Source organism: Anabrus simplex, chromosome 7, assembly GCF_040414725.1.
Source record: "Anabrus simplex isolate iqAnaSimp1 chromosome 7, ASM4041472v1, whole genome shotgun sequence".
Taxonomy (NCBI): Eukaryota; Metazoa; Arthropoda; class Insecta; order Orthoptera; family Tettigoniidae; genus Anabrus; species Anabrus simplex.
This window is the reverse complement of record NC_090271.1, coordinates 226,142,596-226,161,837: the sequence shown is the minus strand read 5'-3', so window position 1 is coordinate 226,161,837 and position 19,242 is coordinate 226,142,596. Positions and strand designations below refer to the sequence as shown.

Genomic DNA, 19,242 nt, shown 5'->3' with positions numbered 1-19,242 from the left:
GACCAAGAGTCTGAAGCTCCAGGACACTGCCCTTGAGGCGGTAGAGGTGGGATCCCTCGCTAAGTCCGAGGGAAAAACCGAACCTGGAGGGTAAACAGATGATGATGATGATGAACAAGACAGAAGTTATTTCTTTTCACTTAATTAAATTAACTTTAAATGAGAATGAAAGTTTTTTTTCTTTTTGCTAGTTGCTTTACGTCGCACCGACACAGATAGGTCTTGTGGCGACGATGGGACGGGAAAGGGCTAGGAGTTGGAAGGAAGCGGCCGTGGCCTTAATTAAGGTACAGCCCCAGCATTTGCCTGGTGTGAAAATGGGGAAACCACGGAAAACCATTTTCAGGGCTGCCGACAGTGGGGTTCGAACCTACTATCTCCCGAATACTGGATACTGGCCGCACTTGAGCGAATGCAGCTATCGAGCTCGGTGAACATAGTTCTGTCAAGTTATTGGGAATACATTTGGATTCTAACCTAGTATACTCACAAAAGCTACGTAAAAAAAAGACTGTTTAGAGGGCTATTTTTACTTCGAAGGCCTTAGGAATCAGTTAATAGTAATCAGATGTTGTGTGCATACAATGCTTTCTTCTATTCAAATGTGTCGTACGGTACCATATTATGTGGAAATTCGACAGACACACAAGATGTGTTTAAGTAGAAAAACAGGCAATAAGATGTATAAAAGGAAAGGCCGTGCAGGCCTATGTTTCAATAACTTGCTAGTATGACTCTCCCATCACTATACATATTTCTTCTTGCTAGTTGCTTTGCGTCGCACCGACACAGATAGGTCTTATGGCGACGATGGGACAGGATAGGCCTGGGAATGGGAAGGGAGCGACCGTGGCCTTAATTCAGGTACAGCCCCAGCATTTGCCTGGTGTGAATATAGGAAACCACGGAAAACCATCTTCAGGGCTGCCGACAGTGGGGTTCGAACCCATTATCTCCCGGATGCGAGCTCACAGCTGCGCGCTCCTAACCGCATGGTTAACTCGCCCGGTTATACATATTTCATTGCACTCTTAATTTAAAATAAAAACTCGATGATCTGACATCTCGTAGAAATATTCACTCATACGTTACACGAAGAAGGAATGATTCAGATTTACCGCACGTTAGATTGATAAAGACACAATAAAATTATAAATATAATGGGAATACATTGTGCAATAAGCTGCCTTCCCAATGGAAAGATATGTCCTTAAGTAACTTCAAAACATATCTCAAAAATGGCTGTTATTAAACAGTATTTATTCACTATCAGAATATGAAGAAAAAGCAACGCTACTGTCAACCGGCGAATATGAATGTTAGCAACTTCCTAATAGGTAGCTAACACTGGTAGTTTTGATCAGCTCCAAAGACTGCTATTCAATAGACAAATACCCCCAAAGTGTCGTGATTAGAGACCGGATCTTTATGCAGTAATAGTTTAGAATGCAAACTTACTGAAGCGAGTTGCAAGTATAGTCTATCTTCACAACCGTTGTGCTATGGGGATTGCATAGACATTAGGGATAAGATCCATCGAAACCCCTGTAATTTATGTTACTCTTACTACGCTATGGCAGAGCGGGTGGCCGACACTTCCTAGTAACCAAATTAGTTTGCAATCTAACCTATTACTGCATAAAACTCCGGGCTTTAGTCATGATAAGCTTTCATTTTATTTCCCATATCCGCCGCTTGACAACAGCGCTACTTTCTCTTCATATTCTGATGAAAATGAAAATCCACAGCCTGTTTCCAGTCATTCGACCGGGTCAAGAATGGGATGAATGAAGTCCCCATCTACCGGCGAGGATAGGAATTGTGCGGGCTGCCGAAACCTGTCGGACACCTCTGGGGCAAAAATTAATAACTGACAGATAAAATGAAATGATAGTGGAGAGTGTTGCTGGAATGAAAGATGACAGGGAAAACCGGAGTAACCAGAGAAAAACCTGTCCCGCCGCCGCTTTGTCCATCACAAATCTTGCAAGGAGTAACCGGGATTGATGATGATTATTATTCTTGTTTAGAGGGGCCTAACATCTAGGTCATCGAACCCTATGGTACGAAATGAGACAAAATGCGATTACAATTTAAAAATAATAACAAATTCATCCACTGACCAGAAGTCAAAACGTGATGATGAGGAATGAACTGATGAATATGAATTTTAAACAATCAGTGGATAAGACGCGCAATGCTCACATTCCCAGAAACAATGTTACTGACTAAGGGACTGCTTCCAAAGCCCAATCCTGAATCGATGATGCCTGTCTAAACGGGCCAATATCTATGTCAACGATCCCGTATAATGGCACTTATCGCTAGTAAAGGAGAACCATGGTATTTCTCAAGTTGCGGTACTAATCAAAGGTAGCGTAAACTGACGGTGATACAAACATTATGGTACTACTAAAAAGTATTGTACCTCGTACAGGGAACGCACACCTATGGTGTTTCTCACACCCAACGCAAACCGATGAGGTTTCTCACCTAGGTGTAGTAATCACGGGTGCCGGTATTCCCGTGGTGTTCCTCACATAGTGCGTACCAATCACTGGAAATGCAGACCCACGGCATCGCTCATACAGTGGTACAACTCACAGGCTATGCCCAGACCCGTAGTGTTGCTCACATGGGTACGACTCACGGGTACTGGAAACCCACAATCCACACGCAGTGCTGCTACGAATCACAAACCTATTGTGTACCTAATATAGTGGCACTACTCGCAAGTAAAGGCGACCCATTAACCGGGATTTGAACCACTGAATCCAGCGGTGTGAGGCCGGTGCGCTGCCGCCTGAGCCACGGAGGCTCCTTCACATTGTGGTTGTGAATAAAAACTGTTTAGTAACAACCAATATTTTAGATATATTTTGGAGTTTCTTAACGGCATATCTTTCCATTGGGTAGACAGCTTATTGAACAATAGGACCCCATTATATCTAGAATTTTCTTGTGTCTTTTTCAATCCATATGCAGTGCTCAATTTAGAGGCATTTAGATGTATTTATACAGGGTGATCGTAAACTACGTGGACTGAGTATAAGAGCAAAAAGTTACGCGGATATCTCGCGCCATTGCCAATTTATCAGCCAATCAGATCACTTCATGGGCGAACCATGCCGAGAAATGAGCATCAAACACTAACACACCGTGGGTTTCAGCCAACGGCACCGTAGCGTGCTTGCTGTGGGCCGAGCCTATCAGCAGGAAGGTCCTTGTTCAAGTCCCTCCCCTGGAGAAGTTCATTTTTTTAATATTGGCGCTCTCAAGCCGGACGTAAGCCTCGTGCAGATTAGAGATTTGACTGGCTAACTTCAGCAGCTGATAAAATGACAACGGTGCGGGATCAGTATGGCCAACCCTCCAACTCTCATATTCCCGCTTCACCCTGTATATTTTAACTGTAACTCATGTATTGTATTTGACTGTCTATTGCAACTGCATTCTGTCTAATGGCAAAAAACTATATTATTTTTTCCGACGAGGCCTGCTAAGGACCACATGCCAATTTCAATTCCGTTCTTCATACTTTGTTGTTTTCTCTTCCGTTCCATCAATATTCCTTCATCCTTTCACTGCGCTGTTTCTTTCTGTCCTCGGACCACTTCGCACCAGGCCTCTTGTTCAATCTCCCTTGGAATCCTTCCATACCCTCTTTCTAAAAATCTCTGTCCGTAATTTCTTCCTCTCTTATATTATTTCCTCCTAAATATTTCTTTCCTTCTTGAATCCAGCTAGTTGTTGCCTTTTTTGTCCCAAAGGTACTTAAAAATCCTTTTTGTTAATCTGGAATCATCCATTCTGTAAATACAGTATGTCCAAAAACTTGCAATCTCCTTTTTCTTATGGTTTCTGTTGTGTTCTATGTCCCTGTAAATTTCATCATTAGATCTTCATTTCCATACTTCTGTCTTTTTCACAGGGCCTAAGATTTCTCTCATAATTCGCGTTTCTACTAGGCCTACCTAAAGTTTACCTGATCTACAGTTTAGTACCAGACATTCACTTACATATAGACATTCCGATTTCATCACTGTAGTGTATTTTAAGATTTTTAGATAGACACTTTTTGTTATAAAAATTCTTTCTGATACCATATGCTCTTTCCACTTTGTGTACCCTTTCTTCTACTGCAGATTTGTCTAAACCATTTTCTAGAATCATTCCTCCCACATAATTATTTTAATTTCGTTACTCTTTCCACTGGACCAATATATGTTGCCAAAACGTTATTATTATTATTATTATTATTATTATTATTATTATTATTATTATTATTATTATTATTATTATTATTATTATTATTATTATTATTATTATTATTATTATTAATCACAGACGTAGCCAGAAAGAGGCGTCTGACTTTCGATGGACATGTCACGAGGATGAACCCAACTAGGATGACCTACCGGCTTCTCAAATACTGGAAGAACAGGAAAACATGGACAACATGGCCAACAGAAGTGAAGAAAGACGTACAGAAAACGACATCAGAAAGCGAGCACCTCTCAGAAGAAGAATCAAACAAAAGAGGTTTTAGGACAGACCCACCATGGAAGAAAACAGTCGCCCTCTGGACAAAGGAAAGAAGGGAGAAACACAGCCAGAGAATGCGCGAGTAGTGGGCAAACGTCAAACGGAAAATTTGAACATCGTGGTCCTCAGGTGGTCCATTCGAACTACTACTACTACTACTACTACGCGTTCCTAACCGCACCGCCAACTCGCCCGGTACAATAATAATAATAATAATAATAATAATAATAATAATAATAATAATAATAATAATAATAATGTAATACCAACCTGAACCTGTGCTTGAAACCAATAATTATCATCTTTACTGGGATCATACAATGTTTATCAATCACACTCTCTCAAGAAGTAGACCAGATTTGATGTCGATGGACAAACGGCGCTGAATGATATGGCTAAGTGATACAGCGATACCAAACAATGAAATGAAATGGCGTATGTCTTGTAGTGCCGGCATGCCGCGGCAGGTACAGGTCTTGGTTCAGAGCTGGAAATGCCAAAACATCTATGGCAAATTATGGAGAAGGCGGTGGTAATAGCAACGACAAGGATCGTGAAGAAGTTCATGTGTTCTCTAATACCGTAACGACAGTATCAGCGGGTTAATTTTGTTAATCTGTGCGTGTCGAAGAGCTACGTGGTTTTTTTTTTCAATTTGCTTTACGTTGCACCGACACAGATAGGCCTTACGGTGACGATGGGATAGGAAAGGTCTAGAAGTGGGAAGGAAGTGGCCGTTGCCTTAATTGAGGTACAGCCTAGTGCGGAAATTGGAAACCACAGAAAACCATCTTCTGCACTGCCGATGAATCCCACCATTTCCCAAATGCAATCTCACAGCTCCCCTTCAATAATGAAGGTATCGGATAAAAGTAAAGGCCAGTAAGGACGAGTAAGTGAAACCCTTTCTACGCCTGGAAAACAGAATGTTGTTGGCATCAGGAGAGAACAAGAGTTCACAAAGCGGTGCTGTGTAGGAAGAAGTGAAAGAATAGAGTCTTTCTCGAGTAAACTTTCAAACTGTGAAACCCAAGGGGGCGAGCCTATTGACAGCCTATTCTTTCTCCTCTAAAGACATGTCAATCTTGCAAGACACTTAAAATGCATCACTGGGTGTTATTCAACAAGTGACAGAAAGTAACTTGTAGCGTATTATTAAAAAAACAGAAAAAGAAAAGAAAAAGGGGCCACGATAGACCCCAAAGTGGAGGCTTCTGAATCACATCAAAATAAGTGTTCAGTTGGGGGGAGGGGAGTAGGTTTCCGGACAAAACATTCCGTTTTTTCACATTAGACGATAAGTTACATCACACACACTAGATAAATTAACACTTCAACATTTTTCCAAAATAGATAGGGATAATTACCTCGTCACCAATGGCTCACGCCGTATGCTGACCAGAGATCTCCAAGAGTCAATCTGAAACAAGAAGGAGCAAGGTCTCATTTAACATTTCAGATTAAAAGAAAACTAGCAAAGGAAGAAATTTTTAAAGACGAAAGCCATACTTCTCAGAGTCAATTTATTAATATATCCTTTAAGTATCGAACAGGTTAGCACAGTGTGTTACGGCAAGGCCAGTCTCTACGATGAGCCATTACGATCGTAACAGGATGTAGGACTACCTTTTTCCATACGGTAACATGGCCACTCGACGAGGCATCGATTCAATGAGATGGCGGAAGGCATTCTGGAATATCTGGTACTACATGCAAGTCCTCTAGTTAGCGTGCAGTACACTGCTGGGCGATGGTGATGTACATAGCACGAACCCGCTCCAAGTTAAACCAAACCTGTTCAATGGGATTCATATCGGGGCTATTTGGCGGCTAGTCCTTCACAATACGGGAAGTGTGGGTTGGCGCATTGTCCTGCTGGAAGTGGCCGTCACCATCACGGAACACTGTTGACATGAACGGATGGGCTTGGTTCCCAATAACGTCCAGAAACAGGATAGCTGTTAAGAGAATGGGGTACCAGAATAATGGATCGCAGTGTGACCCATGAAAACATAGCGCAGATCATCTTACCACCTCCAACAACCTGTCTCCGCCTAGCCCTGCAATCACGTGCTATTACCTCCGTTAGAAATCGGCGTACACGCGCTCGGCCGTCAATGTTATGAACCAAGGATCTGGATTACTCGAACCAAGTGACCTTTTTGCACAGTCCAGTGGTGATGATTTTGTGTCCACCTCATGCGCTGCTTTCGGTGGAGTGCAGACAGCATTGAAACTAAATATCCACTTCCGGAGGTGCATATGGCCCTTAGGTTTACTCAGCCTACACCAAAAATGAGTATCGGGTTAATTCCTGGGGACAAAGACGACCGAGCGTAGAGCTAACCTCTCTTCCCCACCAGGTGCCGAGGTTACGGCACCCCTTCCAGGACCTTCATGGCCTCCACGGAGATGGCTTTGCTTTTACTTTTGCAGTCAGCATTGGAGTACGACTGAGTAGTCGACTCCGCAGTCCCATACGCAGTTATGTTCGATGAACTGTGTGCTGGGAAACATTGGCCTGGTCATCACCGTTTTACCTGTTCGTGACTGCTCGAGCTGTGACCCCGCGGTCGCTCCGAACAATGCGCGACAGCCTCCATGAGCTGCTATCGACACACGGCTGGACGACGCGTCCTTGTTTGTCCATAGTTGCACCACTTTCGATACGTGCTCTCAATAGCGGCACAAGAGCAGCCCATAAGCCGCGCCGTTTCAGAGATGCTCGTACGAAGGCTTCGTGCCATCGTAATTTGACTCCTGTCAAATGCGGAGAGGTCGGCCGATTTTCCCATTCTGATGCTAGATACTACTAACAGTAAGCCTGTAGACCTGTCCTATATACAGAGTGAAGCCGAACTCCACCGACGAACATTCGGAGGTTGTTCAGGGATACGTTCTGAGTATATCGGTATAAGGCACCCGTGGCCTCCAGTGTCTCATTACATAGTAATTGCATTTCGTTTGGTTTGCTACCCCAGTCAGTTCTGTACCTGTATTGCACTGAAAATAATACATGCTAGTTTTTGACAAACGCCGGGCTGTCGGAATTTTGTCCCGCACGAGTTATTTAACGTGCCGGAAGCCAACGATGCCCTTGATCATGGTGGTCGACATTGAAGAATATATGTAATAGAACTGTTCCGCGTTTGTTACGTGCTGTAGTAGAGTACACAGACAGAACAGATTGAAGACAATGTGACAAAAGTGTACGTGTTTCGTCAGAGGGTTGTTATATTACTCTGTGTTTTGCGTTGTACGTTTTGGTTATTGCATATTACAGGCTTTGCGTTACTCTCTGTTTCGTCCTGTACGTTTTGGTTATTGCATATTACAGGCTTTGCGATACTCTCTGTTTCGTCTTGTACGTTTTGGTTATTGCATATTACAGGCTTTGCGTTACTCTCTGTTTCGTCCTGTACGTTTTGGTTATTGCATATTACAGGCTTTGCGTTACTCTCTGTTTCGTCCTGTACGTTTTGGTTATTGCATATTACAGGCTTTGCGATACTCTCTGTTTCGTCTTGTACGTTTTGGTTATTGCATATTACAGGCTTTGCGTTACTCTCTGTTTCGTCTTGTACGTTTTGGTTATTGCATATTACAGGCTTTGCGTTACTCTCTGTTTCGTCCTGTACGTTTTGGTTATTGCATATTACAGCCTTTGCGATACTCTCTGTTTCGTCTTGTACGTTTTGGTTATTGCATATTACAGGCTTTGCGTTACTCTCTGTTTCGTCCTGTACGTTTTGGTTATTGCATATTACAGGCTTTGCGTTACTCTCTGTTTCGTCTTGTACGTTTTGGTTATTGCATATTACAGGCTTTGCGATACTCTCTGTTTCGTCTTGTACGTTTTGGTTATTGCATATTACAGGCTTTGCGTTACTCTCTGTTTCGTCTTGTACGTTTTGGTTATTGCATATTACAGGCTTTTGTACTGATATGACAGTATGTTCATAGAAACAAATGTATGCACTCGGTAGTTGCGATGGTGGTGATTATTGTTTTAAGACGAAGTAAAACTGGGCTACCATCCTCTATTAACACTAATCAGAAGGAAAATGGAAAGGACCGGCGCTTCGAAAAATTTTATCGGTGAAAGAAAAAAAAAAGAAAAGAAAGAAAGAAGGAAAGAGAGAAAGAAAGAAAGTAAGAAAGAAAGAAAGAAAGAAAGGGACCATGAAGGGCATCAAAATGAAATAATCCCTAGGCCTCAAAAACTAGTACCATCGGGGTCGAAAAAGAACAAGAGTTAACCAAGGAAGGCCGGATACGACAGATGAAAGTGAGGAGACTAGCACAAGTAAGTGGAAGCAATACCAGCGCTCAGCTAAGGTCACCGTCACCATCCCAAACTCACAAGTTAAGAATATCTGGGGGCCCTTTTAGTCGCCATTTACGAATTGCAGGGAATACCGCGGATGTTATTCTATCACCCACAGTGTTTACACACGGTAGCTGAGATAACACTTGTATTATTTATTTGTCTCACAAATTTTTGTCTTTATTCAACAAACTAGAAACTTTAAATGTTCTAATAATGGAAAAAGTGACAAAATATACTCTTTTTGACGGATAAAGTATTGAAGGCTAAACCTTGTCGCTGCAGCTACAGTTAGTTTAAAAAGTATTAGGGCAATCGCGGCTATCACGAGGAGGCGCCCTAAGATGTGTGAAGACGGGGATAGAGAGGTTTAAGAATTGTATTTTCTGTCCACTGACATCTGCACTTCTTTCTACATAGAAACAAAATACAAACATAGCAGTAACAACGAAGAAAGAAAAAGTATCTTTTTGCAGAGACAAGAAGTATTCGTACACTCCAGTAAAACTACAAACTTAATACGTTGTTGCGTGCCCTCGGCCTTTATTAGAGCCTCAAGACAGTTCGGCATTGATCTGACGAGGGATTTGGTTAACGACGTTGGTATTTTATCCCATTCTTCCTCTAGTGCTTATTTTGAGGATTATTTTTTCCGAAATGTCTCTCTTCCTGATTGCCTTCACGAGAAAACTCCACAGGTTCTCGATGGGGTTTAAGTCTGGTGACTGAGGTGGCGTCTGTAGTCGTTTGGGCGCGTTTTATAACACCCACAGCCGCGTGTTTAGCGCCGTATGCTTCGGATCATTGTCGTGTTGAAATACAAAACTGTCACGAATTCCTAACTGTTCTGCACTAGCCACCAGATTGTCCTTTAAAACGTCTACGTATTTCATATGGTCCATGATGCCGTCGATGACATGAAGTTTCCCGACTCCCGAGGTGCTCATACAGCCCGACACCATTACCGATCCTCCTTCGTGTTTCACCGTAGCTTTTAGAATCGCCGATTGTTCCTTATTTGTCTTCCGCCATACCGCTTGGCGTCCATCTGAGCCAAAAATGTTAAATTTACTTTCGTCACTGAAAATAACCTTGTCCCAGACCTCAGGGGAGTCATTGCGATGCTCCTTCGCGAACTGCAGTCGGTTCTTGCAATTTGCTTCACATGTCTTTCTACGGGTTACTCAATCACGAAAGCCTTCTGCGCGACATACATAACGCACGGTACTCACGTATACATTCACTCCTCGCGTATGTCGGAAGCTATCCGCGTCCGTGAAGGAGCGAGGGTGCCCACTTCGTGGCTTGTTTTCCATCATTTTTCTGTGCCCAAAACGTTCAATGACACATACACTGTCGATTTTGGCCTTCCAGTGAGCGTTGCAAATTCTCGGTGTATTTTAACAAGGGATTTGTCCATTTTGGAAACTTACTTCAGGAATTGGAGACTTAAGCCCAACACCAATAAAACGGAGGTGTCTTGTTTCCATTTAAACAATCACTTAGCAAATACTAAATTGAATGTAAGTTTCTGTGGCAGGATACTTCACCACAACTGGAACCCAAAATATCTTGGAGTAATCTTGGATCGAACACTGTCCTACAAGCAACATCTGCTGGACTCTGCACAGAAACTGAAAACACGTAACAACATCATTCATAAGCTTTGTGGAACTACCTGGGGTTCTTCGGCAAGCGTTTTACGGTCTTCAGCTTTAGGCTTGGTATATTCAAGTGCTGAGTACTGTGCTCCAGTATGGATGAACAGTCATCACACAAAACTCACTGATACTGAATTGAATTCCACTATGCGCATAATAACTGGCACAATTCGATCTACACCAACTCATTGGCTCCCGCTTCTATCTAGAATAATGCCATCTGATTTATGCAGATCCACCGCTCTTATCAAGGAATTCAATAAAATCTTAAGGAACCCCGATCTACCTGTACACGAAGATCTACGAACTATCAACCAAAACAGATTACGTTCACGCCATCCAACTTTACGTAACACCTCAGACATGGTTGCTAGAAGCTACAACCCAACTACAGAGTGGAAAAGACGGTGGGAAGCAGCAACGGAGACGCACCTGCACAGTATGTTCTCGAATGCTAAACTTCTAAGTGGATTCCAACTACCACGTAAAACATGGTCTGCTCTAAACAGAATAAGAACAGGCCATGGCAGATGCAGAGACATGCTGTTTAAATGGAACAAGTTACCGACACCCGCGTGTGACTGTGGAGCTGCACGACAAACCATACATCATATTGTCAGAGAGTGTGAAACGCGGGCATACACAGGCAGCAAAGTGGATTTCCTGATGGCAACCCCAGAAGCAATACAGTGGATCAGTGATCTTGACATTCAGTTGTAGGGAGCCTTTTCTTGTTCATTGTTTTCTTGTTAGGTAAATATGTATATAATTTATATCTAAACTCAATTTGATTGTATGGGCCATACGCTAAATAAATAAATAAAAGATTGATTGTGGAGCCGTACATTCAACTTGCGCTCAGATTCCGTTGTCTCCCGTACTTTGCGACCCATGTTGACTCACAAGCGTTCGTCCACTGACCTGTTCGTCTGATACTGTAAGTCGGGCAGGTCGGTGGGAGTATTATGATCACGTTATCGCACTCGTGATCTCCGCATAAACCCTCTCCCCCTCCGAATACCTTTTGTCACCGAATACCTTTTGTGATTTATTAGGCATTTTTACTGCTATGATTGTATTTTATTGCTATATATAAATAAGTGCAGATGTTAGTGGACAGAAAATGCAATACTTAAACATCTATAGCCTCATCTTCATGCATCTTAAGTCGACTCCTCGCTATAGCCGCGGTTGTCTAAATAGTATTTACACTAACTGTATACATGTCTACCTTGAGTCAGTGTTTTCAACTCAGCGTAGGTCTTGCAGTTCATGCTCAGAAACAGGTTCCTGAAATAAGACATTCTGCGTCGACCTCTTCCTCTTTCCCCGGCAATTCTTCCTTCAATGATGTTACCAAGGAACTCCGCATGCCACAGAATGTGCACAATACATTTGTATTTTTCGTTCTACAATTGCAGTTACCATACACCTTTTTCCTCCTATCTCTCTAAGGACTTCGATAAGGCTCTTCATTTCAGTCCAACTTATCCTCTGCATCCTCCTCGAGATCCGCATTTCAATTGCCTCTAGTCTTTTCTTTTCCTGCTCCCCTAATGCCCAGCTTTCGCAACTGTACAGAAACACGCTCCATACAAAGGTTTTTGCACAGGCTTTCCAAGTTCGATTTTAGTTTACATATTCAAGAGGTGGAGGTGATTTTTGTTTTAAGAGGAAGTACAACTAGGCAGCTATCACTAATCAGAGAGATATAATGTAAGGGATCCGACACTTCGAAGAATGAAGATATCGATCAAAGGAAGACAAGGACCATGAAGGGCGAGAAACTGAAAGACTCCCTAGGATTCGCAACCTAATACCGTCGGGGTTGACCTAGGGAGGTCGGATAGGAGAGGTGAAAGTGAGGACCCTGGCACAAGTAAGTGGAAGTAAGGTCAGGACTCAGATAAGGGCCCCGTCGTCACCTACCCACGCTACCCAAGTTGAGAGCCCCTTTAGTCGCCTCTAATGACAGGCAGTGGATACTTGACTTACCTGACTTAATTCCTGTTGTTCCTCGTGGAACATAGGGCATCAACAAAGCATCTCCATCTGGTCCTGTTGACAGCCAGCCTCTTTACCTCACTCCAGGTCTTGCCTTCTTCCATCGCTTTCATGTGAACAGATCTTCGCCACGTTTGCTTGGGTCTCCCTCTCTTCCTTTTACCCTGCGGGTTCCAGTCCAGCGCCTCTCTCTCAATTGCTTCGTTCCCCTTCCTTAGTGTATGCCCGATTCATCTCCATTTCCGTTGCTTTATCTGTATGGCCACCTAATTCTCTCCCGTCCTACTCCAGAGTTCATGGTTGGAGATTACTTCCGGCCAGTAGATGTTAAAAAGCCTTCGCAAACAGCGGTTAACAAAGATCTGCAACTTAGACGTAATTACTCCAGCCACTTTCCAAGCCTCGGACCCATATAATAGAACAGTCTTGACATTACTTCGGAAGATGCGGAGTTTGGTCCTGATAGATATTCTCTTGTTCTTCCACACCGGATAGAGCCGAACAAAGGCACCATTTGCTTTATGCGCTGCGAGACATCTTGTGCAGCTCCCCCATCTTTGGCAACTACACTGTCCAAGTAAGTGAAGGTATCCACATCGTCGATAGATTCACCATTGAAGACAAATGGTTCTGATTTGTTGGTGTTAATCCTTAGGGCCTTGGTCTTCATTGTGTTGATCATTACTCACACCTTTTCCCTTCCTCTACCAAATCTTCGAGCATTGCTTGCATTTCCCCATGTGCCTTAGACAGGAGACACACATCGTCAGCAAATTCTAAATCTTCCAGCCTATTGACTAATCCCCATTGGATACCATGGTTAACATTTCGAGTCACGTTCCGCATTACCACGTCAATCACAACCAAGAACATAGTTGTCGACAGGACACACCGTTGACGAACTCTTGAATGACTACATGTGCAATCACGGTAAGTTTCCTGAATGCGATCGACAATTTGTGCTGGCACTCCGTAACGCTTCACTTCCTTCCACATGGCTTCTCTGTTGATCGAGACGAAAGCTTTCTCAAAGTCAACGAACACTGCATAGAAGCGAGATGACCATTCCGCACACTGCTCCAGAATTATTCTCAAGGTGTTTATTTGGTCGATGCACGAGCGATTCGGACGAAAGCCTGCCTGTTCTCGTCGGAGCCTTAAGTTGGCATACTCTTTAATTCTGTTCAGCAGAATTCTGGTGAAGACTTTGCTAGGGATTGAGAGAAGCGTAATGTCCCTCCAGTTGTTAGAACTAGACGTATCCTCCCTTTTTTTGGCAACTCAACAACAACCCACATTTCCAGTCTTTCGGCATTTCTCCAGCAACCCATACCTTCTCGAATAGAGGCTGCAATATATTGGCAGTGGTGTCATTATCAATCTTCATGACTTCTGATGGAATGTTGTCAACTTCTGCTGCCTTACCAATATGCAACTCTCTCAATGCCTTCTTGATTTTTTCTACTATTGAAATGCAGGTTTTAATCCTTGGGTCAGACTGAATCTCTTCTGCTTCTTCTTCCCTCACATCTGACTGATCTTCTATGGAGCGGTTTAGAACTGCAGAAAAATGTTCCTGCCATCGTTTCAGTTGTTCCTCAGGGTTAGTTAAGAGGGTTCCACCTCTGTTCTTGACTGGACAGTTTTTGTGCATCTGCATCCTTGCCAGAATTCTAGTGATGGTATAGAGGTCCTTGAGATTTCTCTTGTTGCCTGCATTTTCTGCTTGTTGAGACTGGTCATCTGTCCAGTTCCTTTGATTCCTCCTCACACTTCTCTTTACTTCCCTATCCTTTGCAGCATATTTTGAGTGCAGTTGTGCCTTTCTTGCTCGTGCCTTACATGAGTTCATCGCCTCCTTTATCTCTCCCCTCTCTCTAAAGATTTCCTATGTCTGTTCGGTCATCCAGTCTTTTTTCCTCCTATCCTTAAAACCCAGGATATTTTCGCTTACTTCCGTAAAGATAGATTTAATCTTCACCCACTTTTCCTCAACAGTTTCATCCTCCACCTCAGTGAGTGCTTGAAATTATCTATTTTGTTCTCCTTTTCTGTGCCTGGATCTTCATTCTAAAGGTAGCCATAACAAGATGATGATCACTACCGATGCCTGCACCTCTCTTATTCCTCACATGCAACAGTGAATGCATCCACCTTCGTCCAATCGCCACATTATCTATCTGATTCTCTGTCCTATGCTCCGGTGATACCCAGGCCACTTTATGGCAATCTTTATGTGGAAATACCGTAACACAAATAACCAGATCATGGCTGGCACAGAAGTCCACAAAGACCTGTCCATTTACATTTCGTTCTCCTAGGCCATGCCTTTCCATGTTGTGCTCAAGTCTTTCATTATCATGGCCCACTTTTGTATTCAAATCTCCTCCAAATATAATAATATTCTTCCTCTTCTTTTTCTTAATCGTGCTATTTAGATGCATATAAACTGCCTCTTTGTCTTCTTCCGTTGCTGTCTCAGTGGGTGCATAGTACACTGTCATCACAGCATTTCTGATATTGGTCTTGAAACGTGCCACAATTATCCTTGCCGACACTGGATACCACTCCATAAGGGTCCTCTTAGCCTCCTTGTCCATCAATATACGCACATCTTCACAACTCAGGTCTTCCAGAATATATAAATGTAGCTCCATCATGGGTGTTGTAACCGTCCAGGCTTATCCAGCCCTACTAATTTAATATACTATCATTTTACGCGATATCATTTGATTTCAAGTTTACCCGCCATCGGCAATTATTTGTAATAACATATTTATTCAACGTCAATCATTTGTAATCAAGGCATTTTGGAATCATATTGTATATATGATAACATCGTTTTATTATTTAAATTATTATATTATGTAGGATAAGAATTCATTATGTTGTAAATACGGTCAATATGCTGAGACATAGTTGTTTTCATTTCATCTCATGTTTGTGTATACGGAGGGTTATTCTTGAAGCTTGGGATTTTGCGTGAGTCATGGGTTTATCGTATGACCAAGGCTAGTAAACAGCGACCCGTGCGCGAGGCTTGCAAGCTGGTCAGCTATATCATCGCCACGCCTTCTGGACTTGTCGAGGAATAAGAGAAGGGGAGTTGATGCTTCGATCTATCGAATCAGATACTTCGTTGTATATGAGTTTTGAGATTGAACTGTTACCAAGAGTGGGGGTGAGCCCGGATATATACTGATTCTCAACACGAGAACGCAACCTTACGACCTTACAACTTTACAACCTAACTACGAGATACTCCATCACTACTACTTCTACTGTGAACATCTACTTTGAACGACGTGATGTGATTTTTGAAACAGTGTGTGGTCGCTCCGCGACATAGGTACTTTTGTACAATGTGTTGTCGCTTCGGTTATGTTATCGGATCTACGAGAAACGAAACAAGCTTATGGCTTGTGTTATTTTTAGTAAATATTGTGGACGAAGAACTATGTTTAGTTCAAGTCTACGTAATTTTGGTACAAGTCTGTACCGTATAAATAGTATAGCTCAGTTGGATTGAGATTTCTACTAATATGGAAAAATTCATATCTCTGAATTTTCTCCTCTTACGATCAAAGCTGATCAGTTTTTACAAGTATAGGGCCAATGTCTAATTTAAAGACTAGGCATGTAGGGAGTGTTAGTCCAGATAGCCCGTACCATATCAGAGAAGGAAGGAAGGATGTCCATGGAGCGAAGTCTACATCGAGAAGAAGAGAACGAGTAACCACGGAAACCAGATGACTTCAACGGAAGCGGCAATTGGTGAGCTTCAATTAGATAAAGCAAGCAATAGTAAATTCAGTAAATTCTAAATCCCTCCACGCTTTAAGGAACTTTTCCGATTCATCTCATTTTTTTGTATAATAAATTCATTTGTATTTTATATTGCGTTAATTTTCTTTCTTAAGCGATACTTAATGGTTAATTACTTAAAATCCTACCCCTGTGATTTCAGTATAAGTCTCTATGCTAGTAAATATAAATTTTGGTAATGGCGCCCAAACATTACATAGAGAAATGGGGAACCATGGAATGTTAATTGTTTCTATTTGCGTGGCAATTTGCGGGCAAGCCACAAATAGTTTATTTAATATTCATGTGTCCCAAGATAATAACTTTCATCTCCTCAAGTGTATTGACGAGAGGGAACAGTTACAGTGTCAATTCCCCAAACTCGCTCCATCTCACCTCACTTAATCCTAAGATGTTCAGGCCATAACTCTTCATACATGCCACTGCCTATCGTAGTCTTCCACTTTCCCGCATAGTTCTCACATTCCAAAATCCAATTTTTGTTACCTTTTTCAAGTCAAAAGTCGTCATCTTTGGATCAGTCCGGTTTCTCTTTATTGATGTTTCTGTAATGGTTTAATATTTAAGGTTGTGCGAGTTACTGGCCCACAGCACCCGAACCTGGTGGTGGGGCTGCCACCTGAAGTCTCCAGATATGCTGTTTTCCGTTGGGGTTGTCTCCCTTAGCCTTTGAAGATCCCTCTTCACCACAAAGCAGTGGTTTCCCTCTTCATTTAACCCCAAGAGGAAGGGTTACCTCTTCCGCCAGCTTTGCCGCACCAAAGGTCTCCTTCTCCGCCTCAGCTGCCGTTAAGGACTTCAGCAGAGCCCCGTTACCCGTTACTTTTCAGGATTCCTGTAAGACCTTCACAACTACCGTTGCGGTCCTGGGGCACACAAGGTCCCCACTGTACTTCGCCCTTACAGGCTATCCCTTACTTCATGCCGTTGCCCGCCCCACATGACGCGGAAGAGGGGTTGGACTTATGGGGGACAGGCAGAGGATACACCCACAGGGAGACACATTCAAGAGATCATTGAAAAATTCAACACACGATTCAAGGAAATTAAAATTCTGAAAAATAGTATACAACTTTATGCGAGTCCTCTTCGTTCTACGATCGAGGAACAAGAACCAGATCTACAACTCGATCTGTGCTATCTACAAGCCGATACGTTCCTGCAGACCAGAAAAGAAAAGGGATCAAAAATTTTAAACTGCTATGCAGCGAAAAATATCCGAAGTTAAGACAATCTGGACTAAAAGTACCTCAATGTTTGGGGGGGGGGGGGGGGCACGTACATATGTGAAAGTGTTTTTTTCTATGAAATTCATTAAAAATCAATACAGACGTCGACTTTCAGATTCTTTCTTGCTGCCTCTTTTGAGATTAGCAACAACAAAGCTGGAGGAAGACGTTCGTTTATTGGAAGATCCAGCTGATCGACCACACTACTCCCAATAACTTGTCCTTCTTTAAGTTTTGTTTTGAGTACATTATTAATTTCAGTGTGTCGTTAAGTGTTTATTTTCTTTTGTCATTTGCCAAATATTAAATCAAATGAACTAACATTGTTGGGTGCTCTTCTTCAAAATTCAATTGTCCTGGGTATAGGTGTTTATTTTTAATTTCACTCTTTTATGCAATTGCAAAATAGCGTTTTTAAACAATTCGAATTATCAAACCTTAATTTCAATTGAAGTATGCGTATTATTAATTCTGGTTGATCTGTTCTATTTGAAGAAAAGAACATTGGCCTATTATTGAAGTGCAGCCCGCCACCATGCCTAAGGTTTCCAACCAGGCCCTCGAGCCCATACAAACTGGAAACCCCTCATCTCTAACCTAGCAGAGGTGCTTGCGCTGGGCATTTCGGCCCGCGGGCGGGCAGGCAATCAGCGTACAGTATGCTATTCACCACAGTGACGTTGTCGTTACGTCACAAACCGTAAAGGTTGGGCAAAGTTCTCCCAGTCACTCTCGATCACTGCGGCGATACCCGAGTTTCAAATGGAGGCAGAAAATAAGGAATAACTTATTTATGTTCATTGCAAAGCAAACCAAAGTCATCTCCGTACAGGCCATGAAGGCCCTTGGAAGGTAAAGGCTTCCACTATCCGTAACCTCGGCACTTGGTGGGTTAGAGTGGTTAGCTCTACGCCCGACCGCCTTTGCACCCATGAATTAACCTGACACTCATTTTTGGTGTAGGCTGAGTGAACCCTACGGTCATGTGCACCTTCGGAAGTGGAAATATCGTTTCTTAAATTTTACGACTTCCTGTCGGGGATTCGAACCCACGTCCTTGCGGGCGAACCAAGCACGCCTTTACCGCCTCGGCCAGGCAGCCCCTTTATGTTCATTGCCGTTTACGTATTTTGAACCGAGCTCGGTAGTTGCAGTCGCTGAAGTGCGGCCAGTATCCAGTATTCGAGAGATAGTGGGTTCGAACCCCACTGTAAGCAGCCCTGAAGATGATTTTCCGTGTTTCCCATTTTCACACCAAGTAATTGCTGGGGCTCTACCTTAATTTAGGCCAAGACCGCTTCCTTCCCACTCCTAACCCTTCCCTATCTAATCGTTGCCATAAGACCTATCTGTGTCGGTGCGACGTAAAGCAAATTGTAAAAAATACATAAACTGCCTCTCTTTCAATACGTCCTTACTGTAATCAACCAGTGATGAATGAGTCGCTGCACTGATCAGTGATCACAAAGATTCTCTCTATTTAAGTAACAAGTAACTTCCTTCGGTGTGGTAAACCATCTGTGACAATCAGATGTGTAACCATTCTTGAAAAACGCGTATACAGCACCACAGTATACTCACGATGATTCTTAATTCATTGCTTTTGATAATGTTGCTCTGACGGCGACAGTGGGGTCCGAACCAACTCTCT

General features: G+C 42.7%; 1 long non-coding RNA gene across 1 annotated transcript in view; it reads right to left on the bottom strand.

The window, feature by feature from the left end:
• Positions 1 to 19,242, bottom strand: part of LOC136877338 (uncharacterized) — a 304,515-nt gene that overhangs the window by 200,922 nt on the left and 84,351 nt on the right. Inside the window, exon 2 of the long non-coding RNA XR_010860752.1 lies at positions 5,913 to 5,965. This is a non-coding gene — a long non-coding RNA (uncharacterized lncRNA). The remainder of the gene's footprint in view (positions 1 to 5,912; positions 5,966 to 19,242) is intronic.